The sequence below is a fragment of the Bos indicus x Bos taurus genome, chromosome 23, assembly GCF_003369695.1.
Source record: "Bos indicus x Bos taurus breed Angus x Brahman F1 hybrid chromosome 23, Bos_hybrid_MaternalHap_v2.0, whole genome shotgun sequence".
NCBI classification, from domain to species: domain Eukaryota; kingdom Metazoa; phylum Chordata; class Mammalia; order Artiodactyla; family Bovidae; genus Bos; species Bos indicus x Bos taurus.
In genome coordinates, this window is record NC_040098.1 from 37,142,704 (window position 1) to 37,159,934 (window position 17,231).

Here is a 17,231-nt window from a genome sequence, read left to right on the forward strand (position 1 = left end):
TCTCCAATTGGATGCCAAAATACCTCTGGCTTTTAAAACCACTCCATACACCCAGCTGCAGGACAGACAGCAATTCTAGCAAAAATGTGATACTTGTTATTTTTGGTTGAACTGTGTAAAATTGCCATTTTTGTACAACTGAAATACTAACAACTTCATACGGATCAATTCAACTATTTCCTAAACATGCCACAATACTTCCAGTGATTTGAATCTTTAGTGCAAATCACCTTCATTCTCCAAATCACCCCACTTCCAGCCACACTCTGCCCTCCTCCTCGCTTCATCTCCTTCCCTCTCTCCCTGAACCTCCTCCATGCACAGCATCAGGTAGAGGCTGGAAGAAAAGGGGGTTCTGAGTAATTACCTGGAATCAGATCTAGATATGGGCCCGATTTCAATGCCCAGAGGTAGACTTACATGTCCCTTCAGAAAGGTTTTAGAAGAAGGGCTCTAAAAATAATATTTTCTTCTCTTATGCCTTCTGCTCAGGGACCTTCTACTCTAATAATGGCATTCACTCATCCAAGGTGGATTTAAGACAATACTTGACAACATAACTGTTTATCACATGGCGTGGTTTCAATTCTGAACTCTATACCAAAGCTATACCAAAACTCTATACCAAATCACAGCTCACTTTTCACCTTTGATGTACATTTCTCCCACTGGTCTCACAACAGCCTTAACATTTCTAGCCACCTTGCTTCCTTCTTCTAAGAAGTTTTTCACTAGAACACAGGAGTTTTCCAAATATATTCACAAAGTATAATACAGTAAGAAATTACTGCCCTGCTTTCCCTTACCATTTTGAGACAGGAATATGCATTTAAGGGAAATATCCACATCTAAAGGAAACCCATCTTTGCAGGAAGTAGAAAAATAGGCGGAAAAACCGGTATTTCCTAACTACATATGTAATAAGCAGGAAGCCCACCTAGTATGGAAGTCAAATGCATTCTGGAACCTTCTGATGTCAAAGGTCAGAGATTAGAGAGAAAAGATATTGAGTGCAGTAACGTAGAAAAAAAAAATCCCTTGAAATCTTAAAGAATCTGTGAGCACAACATGCTGATACACTGCTGTCTTCAATAGATTGCAAGCCTCACAAGAACTAAATTCAACTCCCCCTTTTAAGGAAATATATTAATTGATATACCGCTGTCATTTCTGTAGCTTTCCTTCCATGAAAATGCTGAGTATATTCAATCCTCAGCATTATCATCAAACTTATTTTGAATGTAATTGGGATGGGGAGACAGAAACTTCAAGAGTTCAGACCATAATTACTAAGTCATGACTCAGTCAAAAGAAAACCAAGTTGTCTACCTAAAATGAGCTAAATTGTAAGATTTTTCTCTCTTCAGATAATGCCACCCCTAAGAACTCAGTTTCTACAATGTTACTCCCCTAGAGACACTGTAAATTCTGTATTGAAGACAAAAACAGAAATATGAGAAGCCCAGACACAAGTCCTCTCATTGTCCTGAGTAATAGGAGTGTTCGTCTAATCTTATAACATAGTGAATGTGACTCTATAAATGATTGGCCTCAAGTCATCTACGATACATAGCAGCTAAAAATTACAGTGATGGCTGATGTGTGTAGCATCATGGCTCTTTTTTTACGAGTGTCAAATTTTCTACCTCAATTCATGTTCTTTACTACAACCATGAGGTGGAGAATTTTATTTCCATTTTATGCACAAGGAAAGTAAGACTCAGAAAGGTACGTCACTTGCCCAAATTGGCAAAGCTGGCTGTGAACTAGAAGTCAAACCCAATTCTTCCCCATCCCAAAGTCTCTATCTGCTCTCCCCTGATCTTCTCTGGCAGAAGCCCACTGAGAAGTGAGTGTGAGGGTGCCAGACAAGGACTTCTGTGCGCTGCAAAGCCCCTGCCTTCCCTACTGGACACAGGGACGGGGCCATAGTTAGCAGCCCCCGCTGGGGTGTGCCATGGGAGATGATGGCTTTGGGGAAGCCAGATATTTTGGCTTCTTTGGGTAGATTAACCAGATTTTTATGTAATTAAAAAAAACAAACCAACATTGCCAGCTAGTTCTTTGAACACACACACACATACACTTCCTTGTAAGGGCAAACAGCATATTTGAGGGCTAGATCTGGCTCTATGGGCCACCAATTTATAATATCTGCCATACCCCACACTGATGTCCATTTATTACATCCATCACAAAGCCTCACAACAGTCCAAGTGCAAAGGTTCCAACAGAGCCTTTATGAATTTGTATTAGGGTTTTGTTCAGGCTGCACATCCTTAAACTACAAATGGTCTCATGGACATCAGGGCAGCACAAGCTTTACCAGAAGCATATATCCATCACATGTTCCGTGCCTGCAAATGAACATGAAAATACCATCCCAGCCACGAAGCAGACAAGTCCAAACACAGTGACAGCAGCCCCTGGGTTCAAATAGATCTGCGCTGCACCCCATCTACAAACCGGCAAAATTTCCAGAAAGGTAGATCACAAAAGCAAAAAGTACCTGCAGGAACCACTCTTCCCCTAACCTTTCTTGTCCCTCTTTCCCCTTCAAGTTTGATGATTTGGCAGTTCTGGAACCCTTCCGAGAGAAGTCAAGACTCACTCTGCCAGCCCCAGCTGTTCAAAGCTCAGCTCAATCTGTTCCATACAGTTGGCTGTATTATCACAATAATGTGGCTACAGTTCACCTTCATTTGCTGCAAAGATCATTAACTATCCCTCAGAGAGATCCAGTATTCAAGACAGAGCGTGCCCGAGGCATAATAAACGGAGGTCTCTGGGTAACACAGTTCAAAAGAAGGTAAGACGATGCCAGCCAGGCCACCTGACAGTTCCTGCAGTCAGAGAAAAGGGAAGAAAACAAGGGCAGGAAGGATGGAAGAGAAAAAGGAAATGCAAGAACGTGCCTGGCAAACATGTATGTTCATGTGAAGAGTGAATAAAGAGGAAAAAAAATTTTTGAAATAAAGACAGCAGGACATTGAATGTTAAATCACAGTGGATACATGACTCCACTTGTCTGGCAACTGAAACATTCTACTAGAGGGAGAGTGAATTTGGAAGGAGATTGAGCACAGAGCAAATGAATTACAATCCTATACAGGAAGAAGGCAATACTCTGGACAATTTCAGTACTGTAGAAGATGGTCAATTCAGTCAAACCGGTCATTAACTTGTGTATCTGACCTCCCATTCATAAATTAAAGTGTATTGTGGGTGTCTTTCTTCATTCAATTCACCCCTCAATTAAAATTTCACACGAGCCTCATTTGAATCTTGTTCACCAACCAATAAGCTAGCTCTATAAAAACACCCAGGGATCAGGCTGTCCCTTTCAAAGAAAGTACTGCAGGATACAAATACCCAAAGTTCTTCAGTTGATCCTGAGAGCATCAAAATCAATCATTGTTCTAATGTGTGTGTTGGTCACTCAGCTATGTCTGACTCTTTGCAACCCCATGGACTGGGACCCGCCAGGCTCCTCTATTCATGGAATTATCAGGCAAGAATACTGGAGGGGGTTGCCATTGTCTCCTCCAGGGGATCTTCCTGACCCAGGGATCAAACCCAAGTCTCCTGCATTGCAGGCAGATTCTTTAACATCTTAGCCATCAGGGAAGCCCTCCTTTGAATCTCGTTCACCAACCAATAAGCCAGTGCTATAAAAGCACCCAGAGATCAGGCTGTCCCCTTTAAAGAAAGTATTGCAGGATATGAATACTCAGAAGTTCTTCAGTTGATCATGAGAACAGCAAAATGAATCCTTGTTCTAAGTGAGTTGCAACTGTTATATTAATCTAAACCAAATGCCAGTCAATAAAGGATAGGTAACTGGTGGTGATGGACAACTGGGAGTTGGTGATGGACAGCTGGGAGTTGGTGATGGACAGGGAAGCCTGGCATGCTGCAGTCCATGGGCTCACAAAGAGTTGGACACAACTGAGCGACTGAACTGAACTGAAGGTGAAGCAAGAATTTTACTGGCAGGCCTCACCTGCAAAAGATGTATTGGGTTGATCAAAAAGTTGTTATGGAAAACCCGAACAAAATTTTGGTCAAGCCAATACTTTCTTTGGAACTACACAGGTAACATATTTAAAAAGCAAAATCAATAGCTCTATAGTCTCCATCTTCACTATTTTCTCTATCTCTCTTCCTCCGTAAAAATTTATCCCTAAAGCAATGGTTCTCAACTGGGAGCAATTTTATCCTCCATGGTACTTTTCCAGTTGCACACCGGGGGAGTTGAGTGCTACTGGCAATTGGTGGGTCAAGGCCTGGGCTGTCACTAAATTCTATAATGCACAGGAAAAAACCCTACAATACAGAATTATCTAGCCCCAAACGTCGATAGTGTGGGCATTAACATCTCTGCCTGAGAGTTGTTTCAGGGCTCCAACTTCCCTGTTGATTGTATTTTTTTTTTTTTTTTTTACGAGCAGTAGAGCAGGAGTCTCTAAATACCTTCTTACTATCATTAAAATCCCTTCTCTTCACATAATAGTAACATTTAACATAAATGAAAAGGAAGGCAAGGGGCAGAAATTTAAAACTAATTTAGAGTACAATGGAACCCTGGCAAATCCTATTATAGCACCAAACTGCATAAGGTTCCAACCAGTGATTTCATTACTAAAAACATTAAAAAGTAAATAAAAATAGCATAGTCTAATTCAATTCATCTAGGAGGTAGCTTCAAAACATATGGACCCAAATAGAAAAAAAAAAAAGAGAGAGAGAGAGAGATTTATATTTATAAAAAGGAAGAACAGTCTTAGCCATCTATGTGGAAATACACAAATACACATACACACACCCCACCCACAAGCACAAACACACCCACACCCATACAGAGCCAAACCAGAAGGCTCAAAACCAAACTCAAGACCCAAACCCAAAGCTCCCCTATTGGCTCTGAACAGAAGAACCTCCCCTAAAGGTGGAAAAAAAAGTTGGGATTTAACCTCTTCCTGAACGAGGAGAAGCAATCCCCCCATCACACCTGAAACTAAGTCGTCATCTTGGATATATTCATCTGTCTTCAGCCCAAGAGCTCAGTGGAGTCAGCCTAACGTCTGTAGTGCTCGGCAGAAAATCATTTGCCGTGAGGTAATTTGGTGTAAGCTCAGGTCAAATCCTCATGTTGCCAAACGAACAGAACTGCCAAAAACCCTTTCCTGTTGCTTTAGCCCTCAGACTGATGTGGTTGCTCACCTGGTTGGCTGTCTCCCTGCCTGTGATTCTCACTCACTTCCTTGGGGTTTGAGGTGTGTGTGTGTGTGGCTACAGGAAGGTCTGACATGCTTGGGCTCTTTGGCTTTTCTGGATTCCTCTTGGCAGCCGCACTCGGATTCCACAGCTCCTGGGAAGGAAACAAGCAAAAGAGAGGTATAGTGTTGAACAGGGATACAGCTATGACTTCCCAGACCAAGGAGAACATGTCCTGCCCTGCCAGGATGGGGAAATCGCTTTTGAAGTGGCGCCCAGGCCTCCCCAGTGCAGACCATCCACACGCTATTGTTTGGGTGAAGACTTCCACTCGACCATTCAGACGCAGGGACAAAGGAATTCATTCACTGCCTACTGAATGCTCACCATACATGAGGTACTGCTGCTGCTGCTAAGTCACTTCAGTCGTGTCCGACTCCGTGCGACCCCAGAGACGGCAGCCCACCAGGCTCTCCCGTCCCCGGGATTCTCCAGGCAAGAACACTGGAGTGGGTTGCCATTTCCTTCTCCAATGCATGAAAGTGAAAAGTGAAAGTGAAGTCGCTCAGTCGTGTCCAACTCCTAGCGACACCATGGACTGCAGCCCACCAGGCTCCTCCGTCCATGGGATTTTCCAGGCAAGAGTACTGGAGTGGGTTATCATTGCCTTCTCCGACATGAGGTACTAGGGGCAGGGAAAATGGGCTCGGGAAAGGCATGTGTCCTCACAGTAGAAGAAAATATTCCAAAGGAAATTTTATTTGAACAGATTTTGTGGCAAAATGTTCCCTCTTATGAGAATAGAATACTGCATATGAATTTGATAATTTATGAAGTTGCTCGTGTGTAACTTGAATCTGGTTTTGTTACCATCCTAGCCACTCCCAGGGTCTAACCCCAAAGCGGCTTTCGTAAACCACCACTGACAGTATCAAGGTGATGAGATAACAGTGAGTTATTTGCCTGTGCTCTCAAAATGGGAGGAAACTTAGGGGCAGCAGGACCAGGTCATTTCTACCGTGTCCAGGTCAAGCATGGAAATCTATTTGCAAACATGCTGATACCCATCAGAATGTATTTAAAGACTGGAAACCTATGCAGTTCAATCCCAGAAGCAAAAGATGAAGACAGCAGCAATATTTAGCAATGGACACAAAGTACTTTCAAGTCTGGGCAGAATTCTAGACATTATTGAATGTGCCAATGGTACTACTTTGAAAAGAATTCTCATCCTAAAGGTAATTATATTAAAACTCCTGAAGATTTCCTTCTTTAAAGTGCTTCCCTTTGATCAAAGAAGATTAGGGTTGAGCAGGAAGGATGTGTGGATGGAGCTAGAAGACCAGGAGGAGGGGTGTGGGGAGGCTCCCCTAAATCACATCCAAATCCATGATTCAGCGGTTGACTTTGTAAAACGATAGATCAGTCATGTACTTTTTTTACTCATAAAACTAAATTGGCTTATTATCCAACATTACATTCATTGGACTTACTGAATAAATTATAAAAATTTAAATCACAAATGAATTATATAACCAAATGTGGGGTTTTACTGCATGCCAAGAATGTATTTTCTCCTCCAGTGAAATTTTCTGGAATAAATGCAAAGTTAATCGTAACACCTCCAAATCATCTTCAAGTTGCCCTGAATCAGAACACTGTGAACAGAGGAATCAAATCTATGTGTGTGTGTGTACATGCACAATTTATCTTCATCTTACACAATCATGGATGGGACATGCAGCTAGTCTGCTAAGCAAAGTAGCAGTTGGGATTGCTTTAAGTTGCTTAAGTACAGCAGCCAGTGTCAGGGCAATCTTATTTAAGAATATATTTTTCTGAATAAATATGGTGGACGCTACATTTTTGGGAGCCCTCCTGGAGAATATAAACAAACTATCGATGGGCGCCCGTCAATTACAATCCTCCGCCAGCTTGTGGTATTTGTGATTTATGACAGGAATATCATTCATTTCCCTAGCGATCATGGAGAAGTCTGCTGAATTTTATATAATGTAACTGAAGAGACAGTAAGTCAAAACATATAAAGCATCCTTCATACTTATCTTAGCCATCTGCAAAGTTTCTTATAGGCACAAACTATTTAACATCATGTCAGGCAGTTTTATGAGTTTCCCAGGAATTTTAAGTTATTTAAACACGAGCATTTTGCTGTCCCAGTACAAAACACCAAAGAAGCAAATTTTAGGTACTCAACCAAGGAAGTCTTCCCATGGCCACGCCATGCTTATCCACGATGGCTCACAAAAAAAGCTGAAAAAGCAGTGATACAGGCACTTCTGATCAAAGAGACATGTTAACGGAATAGCAGAAAAATTGAAATTCCTGAGAAACATATGAAAAAAGACATAGAAACAAATAGCAAAAAACCTTATATCCTATTGTGCGATAGGAGGCTGCTTCTTTGGTTTTTTTTCCTTCCCTTTTCCCTCATTAAGATTAAGCCGGAGAAGGCAATGGCAACCCACTCCATTAGAGCCCTAACTCAGTACTCTTGCCTGGAAAATCACATGGACGGAGGGGCCTGGTAGGCTGCAGTCCATGGGGTCACTAGGAGTCGGACACGAATGAGAGACTTCCCTTTCACTTTCATGCATTGGAGAAGGAAATGGCAACCCACTCCAGTGTTCTTGCCTGGAGAATCCCAGGGACAGGGAGCCTGGTGGGCTGCCGTCTATGGGGTAGCACAGAGTCGGATACGACTGAAGCGACTTAGCAGCAGCAGCAGCAAGATTAAGCCTGATGTGAGAAATGCCTACATCCAACTCAAATTCATCAACTAAACAGAAAAAGGAAGTTAAGGAGGAAGGAAAACAAGAAGGAAGGAAGGAACAAGGGAAGCAAGCCCCATTTTACCCAGTAATGAAGGAAGACTGGCTGGAGAGGTCCAAGAATCCATGGACCTGAGTCCACATGGCACTTCCTTCACAGGAAACCAGAGCTGGCTGTAATGGTCAGGTTTTCTAGCTGTGAGATGGTGGTGGTGGTTCCTGTCCTTCACTGCCCCCAGGCTTTTGAGCACTCCAGCCTCTAACACCCTCCCTGCCCGCCTTGGCCTACCCAGCCCTAACACTGTTCATAGCTTTGGCTCAAATGTCTGCAGATCATCGTCAGAGGAACTATGTCCTCCTTCCTTTGTGCCCTGACAGAGCTTTCCACTCCCCTTACAGAGCACTTCTTATCTGCAGGCTGACTAGCTCACATTTCCTCCCACCAGAATCCAAATGCCTTGAGGACAAATTCAGCACTTTATCTTTTATCTCCGGAGTTTTGTAGAGGGTCTATAATACAGTGAGCGTTCAACAAACACCTGCTGAATAAGTACACCAGTGAACACAGAAACATAGTAATTATTCCAAAGACTTTTTATTTCTGCCCTCCAAACATTTTAAGAGTTCTAAAGACAGGATATTTTTAAATATAAGGGAAAACATGTTCTCAAAGAGAAAAGATAAATAACCTCATGTAAAATATCACAAGGATAGTGGACATTATAAATTATAACTATGAAACTCTATGGTCTTTTGAAATCTATGTAGGGCTTCCCTTTAGTTCTACCCTTTCATCTTCCCTGAGATTTCTTTTTCCATCATTGAGTGGTTCAGGCTAAAGACCAAAATGACTCAGGGACACTTATGTGCAAAGACACAAAATCTCCCCACTCTTCACAAACATTCAAGATCCCAAGGCCCAGCAAAAACTCTGGACGGTTGCCCAGAGAGCTTTTCCAAACCGTTCCAAATGACTTAATCTTCCCCCACCCTCTAACTATGGCTTGGGGTTACATTTTACAACGACTATCCTAAAAAGTGTGCATTACTTATAATTGATGAAAAATATGATGGTCTTGGAAACACACACGAAACTATTTCCTATGTCCACTGAGGCCAAGTCATGGCTCTCAAAGAGCCACAGCTGCTAACTCATCAGGCTAAAAGGTCACATTGCAGGGTGGCTATGGAGCCAGACAGCTTGCATTTGAATATACACTAACTTTGGGACCTTGGCAAGTTAGGAATCCTATCATGCCTTGACCTTCACCTCTAAATGGAAAAAAATAATGGTGGCTGCCCCAAAGGAGCAGTCTGCAGGGCAGAAAAGATAAAACAAACAAGATACATACATGACATACAGTAAGCATTCCATAATAAGGCTATTGCCATATAATCATCTTCAAATGTTCTTGACATGATGACTGTCATAGAACATTCCAGAAGAGAAGAACATGCACCTCAGCAAGACTCTGCTATAAAGTCACTGCCATTTTAAGTATAAGGCACAGACAACAGTATAAAAACTTGGTCCTAAAATAATATGTACCCACAGGGTATGAAACCAATGAAAGTTTTGAAAGGAGACACAATAACAGCACTGGTTTTACTGCAATCCATATGATTAGACAAAAAACACTGTTTTGAGCTACACACAATAGAGTAAACAAGGGGAACCCTACAATGCTTACTAACACTGTGTTCTAAGTCAGGTTCCTTGCCTCTCTGAGCCTGCTTGCTTATTATCCAGTGAGATTAGTTATTGTCACCATTATCTTCACCATAGCTAATGCTCTTGATAAAACCTCAATTACATATATAAGAGCATCTCTCATATACAGACAAGCTATGCACTCATTATATTTTCATTCCTTCCATTTTCTGTCTAAATCCAAGAACTTGCTGCAATTCACATAAGTTTTCCCAGATTCTCTGGTTTTTCTTTCTCTCCCTTCCACACTGGATCAGGTCTGACAGAGGAAAAAGAAAACACTAAAAACAAAAAGCAAAAACAATTTTGTTACTGAAAAAAACCCAATCAAACATTCCTGATGAATGAGTTCCCTATTTCGTTGAGCCAAGAATATCTGTTGCAATAAGTATGTGAGGGAGCCAAAAAAAAAAAGGGGGGGTGAATAGTTACCATAAAACCATATAAAAAAAGCAGACCATGGAACATGAATTGTTAATATCAAGTTAGTCATAAACAGAATAAACAGTGACCTCTTTCCCCAAGTTTGGACTTAGCAGACAAAGGGAAATTAGTTACAAAGTGATGCTCATTTCTCACTTTGAAAACAGATGGTGAGCAGTATCTGAGAAGAGTGAACTGCACATGCTTCTAGATTATTTCTGCAGGATTAGATAAGGCCAAAAAAAAGACACTGAGCATATAAGTAATTTAATAAACATCAGCTTTTATGCTCTCTCTCCTTTTCATAACTGAGCAGCATATAAAAAACTAAAGATTGGACATAAACTTCAAAAAGATTTGTGTATAGCCTTTTATTAACTCTTAAATAGCTTATTTGTGCCCCCAGGTATTATTTAAAACATCTTTGTGGCCAAAGTGTTCTGATATAAGATAAAAGGAAATTAATTTGCCGCCTCAATAGATGACAAGATGGGTGGATTTCTCAAATTTCAAGTGTACTACGTGTGTCTACTGCAAACACAAATCCCCACAATAAAAGTAGCTCAAAAAATAGATACAAATATCCGATCCTATGCCATATTTTCTTAAATGATGTCACAGATGAAGGGAAAAGTCTATATATAATTTTTTCTTAGCTTTTAGAAGACTAAAATTCAGAGTGGTGATGTGATTTGATGAAGTTCACACAGCTAATCACTGCAACATGAGGAGTCGAGTCCAGAGTTTTCCAAATCCACCGTCTTCCCCATTAAATTATGCCTCCTCTGAGAATACACCTTCACAATGGAGATCTGTGAAGGCCATGAATGGAAACACAGACTGGAGTCAAGTAGCGGTGTCCATTCAATGCTTTTATTTTATTCAATCATTATAACAAGACATTGAAACTGTTACAGACAGATTAAAACAAACAAACAATAAAAAAACTGTTCTCCCTCTAACAATGTTTTCTGGTTAGATGTCTATCTTTTTGATTACATGGTTTAATGAAAGGTTGGGAAACAAATCACTTTTTCCAACCTTCCAAAGTTTCTAGAGTACATCTTATTTATTATGATTATCTCCTCCATTCAGACTCTCCCTCCAAAGCAAACATTTCTATACAGTGAAATACAGTCATATTGATACTTATAATTTTAATCTTCCTGGAAAAAACTACAGCATTGTTTATCCTCTTAGATTCAGTCAACAAAATATATCCATGGACAACCAAACTCCATAAGATCCTCTTGTGTGTATGCTTAGTCATGTCCAACTCTCTGCAACCCCGTGTGCCGTAGCCCACCAGGCTCCTCCGTCCAAGGAATTTTCCAGGCAAGAACACTGGAGTGGGTTGCCATCCTCTACAGAAACAATTTCAGGTGTAAGACAATGACGACAAGTGAGAGATGAGTAAGAAACAGCTCCTCCTCCTTTAATATGAGCATTCATTTAAAGGAAATACTCGAAAACACAGGCAGAAAATTGAAGCAGCTTTCAAAGAATACTCACGGACTGAGCCCTGGTTATGAGCAATAAGTGTTATCCCATGACAAGGGTAAAATAAATAGTTTTGGCTTATACCAATTTGGAATGTAAAATTATAATCTAGAACAGCACTATCAGAAGATATGAATGCCTAGCTAGAAATTCAGATCAGACAAAAAAGTCAAAGAAAAAGCTCCCATGTGATGCTATATATAAACTAATATAAAACTGATTTACTTAAGACATGATGTTTATGTTGGAAAAGTACACAAGGTTATGAACAGCTTTTATTCCGTTGGTTCAATACCAGTGCAGAACTTATGCCTTAAATGGCTCCATGAACAGCTCATCAGAAGCCAACTACAAGTCTACAATATGTTTATTTTAAAACAAGAACAAGGACAAGCTGGTTCATTGTTCCTACATCTTTCTGAGGACAGGTTTTCATATAAAACTTTGTACATGAACACATCTACCTTCCAACTACAGTCTTGCTGGCTTTCCTAAGCATCTGCATATTTTTTCTACATTTCCCCTGAAAGGAATTCATAAACTATCAAAGGTTTACATTAAAGACAAGCCTCTGAACACTGGCTAAAGTTGAGACTCAGTCTTTAGGAGGCCAAATTAAAATTCTCCTGTCTTCAGAATGATCTGACAATCTCACTTTTAAGGAATGATTCCAAAAGCAAAACACAGCTAGTCTTAAACTCTGCTTAGCATTTTTTAAGTTAGAAAGAGTCTCTCTTCCAAAGACCCAATAAAAGGCATGACACCGAGTGATCTTCACCTTTTAAACATTTTTATCTATTTATTGACTTAATTGTAACTGTGCTGGGTCTTGGTTGCTGTGCAGGCTTTTCTCTAGTTGTGGCGAGTGGGACTATTTGTCGCCATGCACCGGCTTCTCATTGCAGTGGCTTCTCTTGTTACAGAGCACAGGATCTAGGCCGCTCGGGCTTCAGTACTTGGAGCACATGGGCTCAGGAGTTGTGGCTCCCAGGCTCCAGAGCACAGGCTCAGCAGTGGTGGTGCACACCCGTGGTTGCTCTGCGGCACGTGGGATCTTCCCTGGAACAGGGATTGAACCCATGTCTCCTGCACTGGCAAGAGGACTCCACCACTGAGCCACTGGAGAAGCCCCTGCCTCAGTTTCTTCAGTTGCTTTTATGAGATGACTACCCTTGACCACTCTCCCCCATCAGGTGGGACAGATTAGTCAGAGTTGTAGAAAATGAAATTTTTATCTCTAATGTGTTTTGAGTGTTGAACATGTTAATAGAAATGACTGACCTTGATAACACAGTATTATTTAGGTAACAGAAAGTACAAATATTGTTATCCTTAAGAAAACAACTAAATATAACTGGAAGTATTAAGACTTAAAAACAACCATAATGCTGAGAAAAGTCTTAATGATAAGTCAGACTAAAATCTTCTTTCATAAATTCAAACATGAAATAATTCCATACTTGGAGATGAGGTTCATAAAAGTCAAGTTAAACTTACTGTATCACCTTCACAATTCTAGTTAGTGGGAAAACCAAGACTAGCTCTCTGATCTTGATTCCTGACTATTTCTGTTTTATAATGTCATTGGAGTGAATTTTTATACTGTGTCTACCATCTTTAATCAGACCACTAATTCACTCCTTTCTCATGGCTGGATGTTACTGATGATAACGGGCATTCAGAGTTTACCAGGGGTCCTGGTATTTACAGTATGTGCTCAGAGCTAGGCCAGGGACATGACTTTAGAGAGTGGACGGCATCAGCTGTTGTAAGAGAGTGTGGGTCTGCAGAAGGATACTCGTGTACCACATCCACAACACACAACACGACACAAATGTCTCTTCTCTGTAGTACTGGTGTGAAACAAAAGCAGTTGAAAAACAAGACGTTCATCCCACTCTTCAATGATGAGAAGGCACACAAAGCAAGAATTACTCCCGCTAGATTAGAATAAGTCAAGAATGATGGGTTAGAGTTAAGTCAAGAATCACAGGAGGTACAGGTAAGTTTTCTATACTCAGATCCAGGTAAAGTTTCTGGTATACCAGAAACTTGGAGCAGAGATATAGCACAGTGCTGAATTCTCAGGCTAAAGGAAAAGCCATTGTTCCATTTCTTTCCCCAGAGTTCCAAATTTTGCTCCCTAAGCTCTCAATGTCAAAGAGCCCAATAATGGGAAGAAAGAAACTCCCAGCTCCCACAACTTATGAAGACCAACACTGGTAACACAGGATTCCCACAAAGGATAAAGAGAAACTCTCTACTGTAGCCTCCCTGGTCAGCAAAACTAGGTAAATAACCCCAACTGACCACCAAAGATGGGGAAGAGGGAGCAAGAAGGATGTTGACCTTGCTTTTTACTGATCTTTGCCTTACAAATAGCAGGTATTAGGCCTGAGGCAATCATAGACGATAGCTGGTTTACAGTTCCCTTTTCATAATTTAGAGTGCATGATAGAAAACATTTAACTCAGGCTACTGGTTTTGTGAACCTTCTCCTTACCTCTACCAAGCAAAGCAAAGAGGGATAAAGAGTATCCAACAGATTACAAACTGTCACAAATACCATATCTCTTCTAACAGAATCATGACAAAAAGCAAGCATTGCAAGTAACTCCACTTGACAAACGAGGAAGGGAAAACTCAGAGAAGTCACCAATTTCCCAGAGCTTCCTAGGTACCTGGAAACTGGAAAGGCTGGTCTCTAATCCAGAGTTCTTGACGCCAGGTACACTAAACCATGTCGCTCACTGAAGATAACTTCTCTCTCCCACTTCCATCCTTCGTGTGTGTGCATGCTAAGTCATTTCAGCTGTGTTCAACTCTTTGTGATCCCGTGGACAGCAGCCTACTAGGCTCCTCTGTCCATGAGATTCTCCAGGCAAGAATACTGGAGTAGGTTGCCATGCCCTCCTCCAGGGGATCTTCCCGACCCAGGGATCAAACCTGAGTCTTCTGTGTCTCCTGCCTTGGCAGGCAGGATCTTTACCACTGCACCTCCTGGGAAGCCCCCTTTCATCCTTTGCTTACATTTAAAAAGCTGAACAGTAGAGAGGGTTTTGAAGGTTGGGTTTTCAGAGAACTCATAGATTTCAGTTCTCCATGTTCTTTCTGTCATTATATTATTATTGATAATGTAAAGCTAGCTTTATTATTATCTCTTGAGTCTCTGGAGGGAAAAAATAATCTAATTTATTAGATTTAATAGGGATATCATACATTTGGGTGGGGTAGAAGGAGGTGGAGGCTAATAGTTTTATCTGTCTCTGCTCTAGAATGAAGAGGGCAAATTATCCAGTGGAAAAGTCAATCCTGTCTTCCAATCAAGTAAATGAACCTTTATACAACAGATACAGAGAGAATGTACATAAGATCACTTCTTAAATGTTGGGAAAAGATATCACCATTCATTGAAAGCTAATTATTTCAGTTCCACCTAGACTTTGAGGAAATTAATATAAACCTTTGAGAAAGAAGGGTTAGGAACCCAAAATAGTAATATTCTTTCTCCTCCCCCCCTAAAAAAATATTCTTCTGATAATTAGGATCTGAGAGTGGTGTAGCTTTCTAAATTTTGTGGCACCGTGAACATGTGATAATTAGCATTCACTGTTAAGAGTTATAAAGTCATCCTTTTGTGATATTATTCAGAAGTCTCGGCTCTTTATTTTCAGATTAAAATGAAGACTAAAGGACTGAACTACAACCATGTCTGAATGTCTGTGGGCTCTCTTCCCCACATCCAACAACTTTTCCTAAACTCCCAGCTTTTAAACTGCTAAAACCATGGAAACATTAATAATGATCCTTCATCATCAAACCTCAACTTCCCCTCTCATTTGCACTTTTGACCAAGTTACTCACTTCAAAGCAAGCAACAGCATCCTGTTCAGTTACTCAGTCAGACCTCTGTATCTTCCCAACACCTTCAACCAAAAGAAAACCCAAAGCCACACAGAACTTACATGATCTGATCTCCACACTCCTAGTCCAGTAAGGGCACTTATGTAACCTCTAATTTTTTTTTTTTTTTTGCTTTTATTTTTTATTTTTTCAGTTGCCATGGGAAAGACTGTTTGGGCAGCTCTATCTGCAAGAGGTAATTACTGGCTTTCCAAACACACACATACAGCAATGCTGCAAAGAAAAAGTATACACAGTTAGAGAATTTTCAAGGAGACTAAGCAACTGTTAACAATTTATTTTGCTTTGCGGCTGGTGCAAAAACAAAAGGCAGTTGTTTATTACCCACTCTACTCCACATTAGCAATTAATACTTCCTCATAATTGAGTATTTGTCAGGCAGTATGGACTAATAAATACTTTACCTGGATTATCTTTACATGAATAGCAAGTGTCATAAAAATAAATTTACTATTCTAATTTACAGAAAATAAATGAGATCAAGAGAGGGTGACTCACACAGGACTAACTTGTAGTGGAGGCAAGATTCGAACCCAGAGCCTAAGATCTTGTCCCACTGGCCACAGCTATCAGTGCCTGACCACAGCCTGTGATATGAGCACCACTGGCCTCTGGGCTGGTCTCCTGACAGGCTTAGGGAACTCAAACTACCATTCAACCCATCAAGTAAAACTGAGAAAAATACACAATATTTTCAGTATCAAGAAGCATACAGTCATAGACCACAGTAGTAACAATGACTCTCTTTTTTCTTTGTTCCAGTACAAAATAAATATGCATGTGTGACATTCAAATACTGTGCCTTTTCCATTTCCTTCATTGGTTTCCATTTCAAGTTAACTCCTTAACACTTGTTATACTTCTCTTCAATAAAAACTGCTCAACATCGAGCTGTAGGAGAATTATGAGTAGAGACTAATGAGGACAGCTGTTGTTCTGAACTCATCCATTTGATTTTCTTCCCTGAGAGAAGAAATACTTTGGCATCTTCTTTAATTTAGGTAATTATTTAGAGTGTCACGATCCTTACACCGTGGGTCTGATTCCTCAGGGTGGAAAGTTTATAGAATTCCCAAAGAAATCTCTTAAAATATGACAGAGAGATCAGTTGGTGTAGACTAGTCTGGCAACATTTAACAGTTCCATCCTTGAACACATCAACCTACACTAGAGGAGCCTCTGGAAGGGTCAGACTCATCGCTGATTCCCCGCTCAAGTCCTGTCTACTCTCCTCGACTCCACCGACCAGGGAGGAGTCTGGCCAGCCTGGAGCCCCGAGGCCTCCCCCTATCCACCAGCGCCGTGTGCCTTGCAGTCACAACACAGCCTGAGTCTGGTAAGACTCTGGCTCCCAGCCCTTGGCCTCATCTGACCCTGCCCTTCTGCCATATCACTCATCTCCGGGAAAGGAACATATTTCCAAGCCTCTTCCACATCAGCAGTAGGAAAGGAATTTCATGTCCCTGAGTGTTAGGTGACCTGGATAGGGGGTGGGGGGGTGGGGAATGTCCAGCCTGGCTTCCTTAGGAGGGAGATGAAACGGAAGGGTAGGGAAATACAATGATGTACTTTCACTTTGCCAAATTCCCACCCCTTTTTGGCCTCAGGCAACACCAGAGAGACTGCCAGGAGGAGGCGGGAGGCAGCTCCCCCTCTTCTCATGC

The 17,231-nt window shown here is 41.1% G+C and overlaps 1 long non-coding RNA gene across 14 annotated transcripts in view; it reads right to left on the reverse strand.

The window, feature by feature from the left end:
• Window positions 1–17,231, reverse strand: part of LOC113881407 — a 527,961-nt gene that overhangs the window by 201,641 nt on the left and 309,089 nt on the right. For all 14 annotated transcript variants that reach the window (XR_003508031.1, XR_003508027.1, XR_003508030.1 and 11 more), the window contains one exon: window positions 5,224–5,371. This is a non-coding gene — a long non-coding RNA (uncharacterized LOC113881407). The remainder of the gene's footprint in view (window positions 1–5,223; window positions 5,372–17,231) is intronic.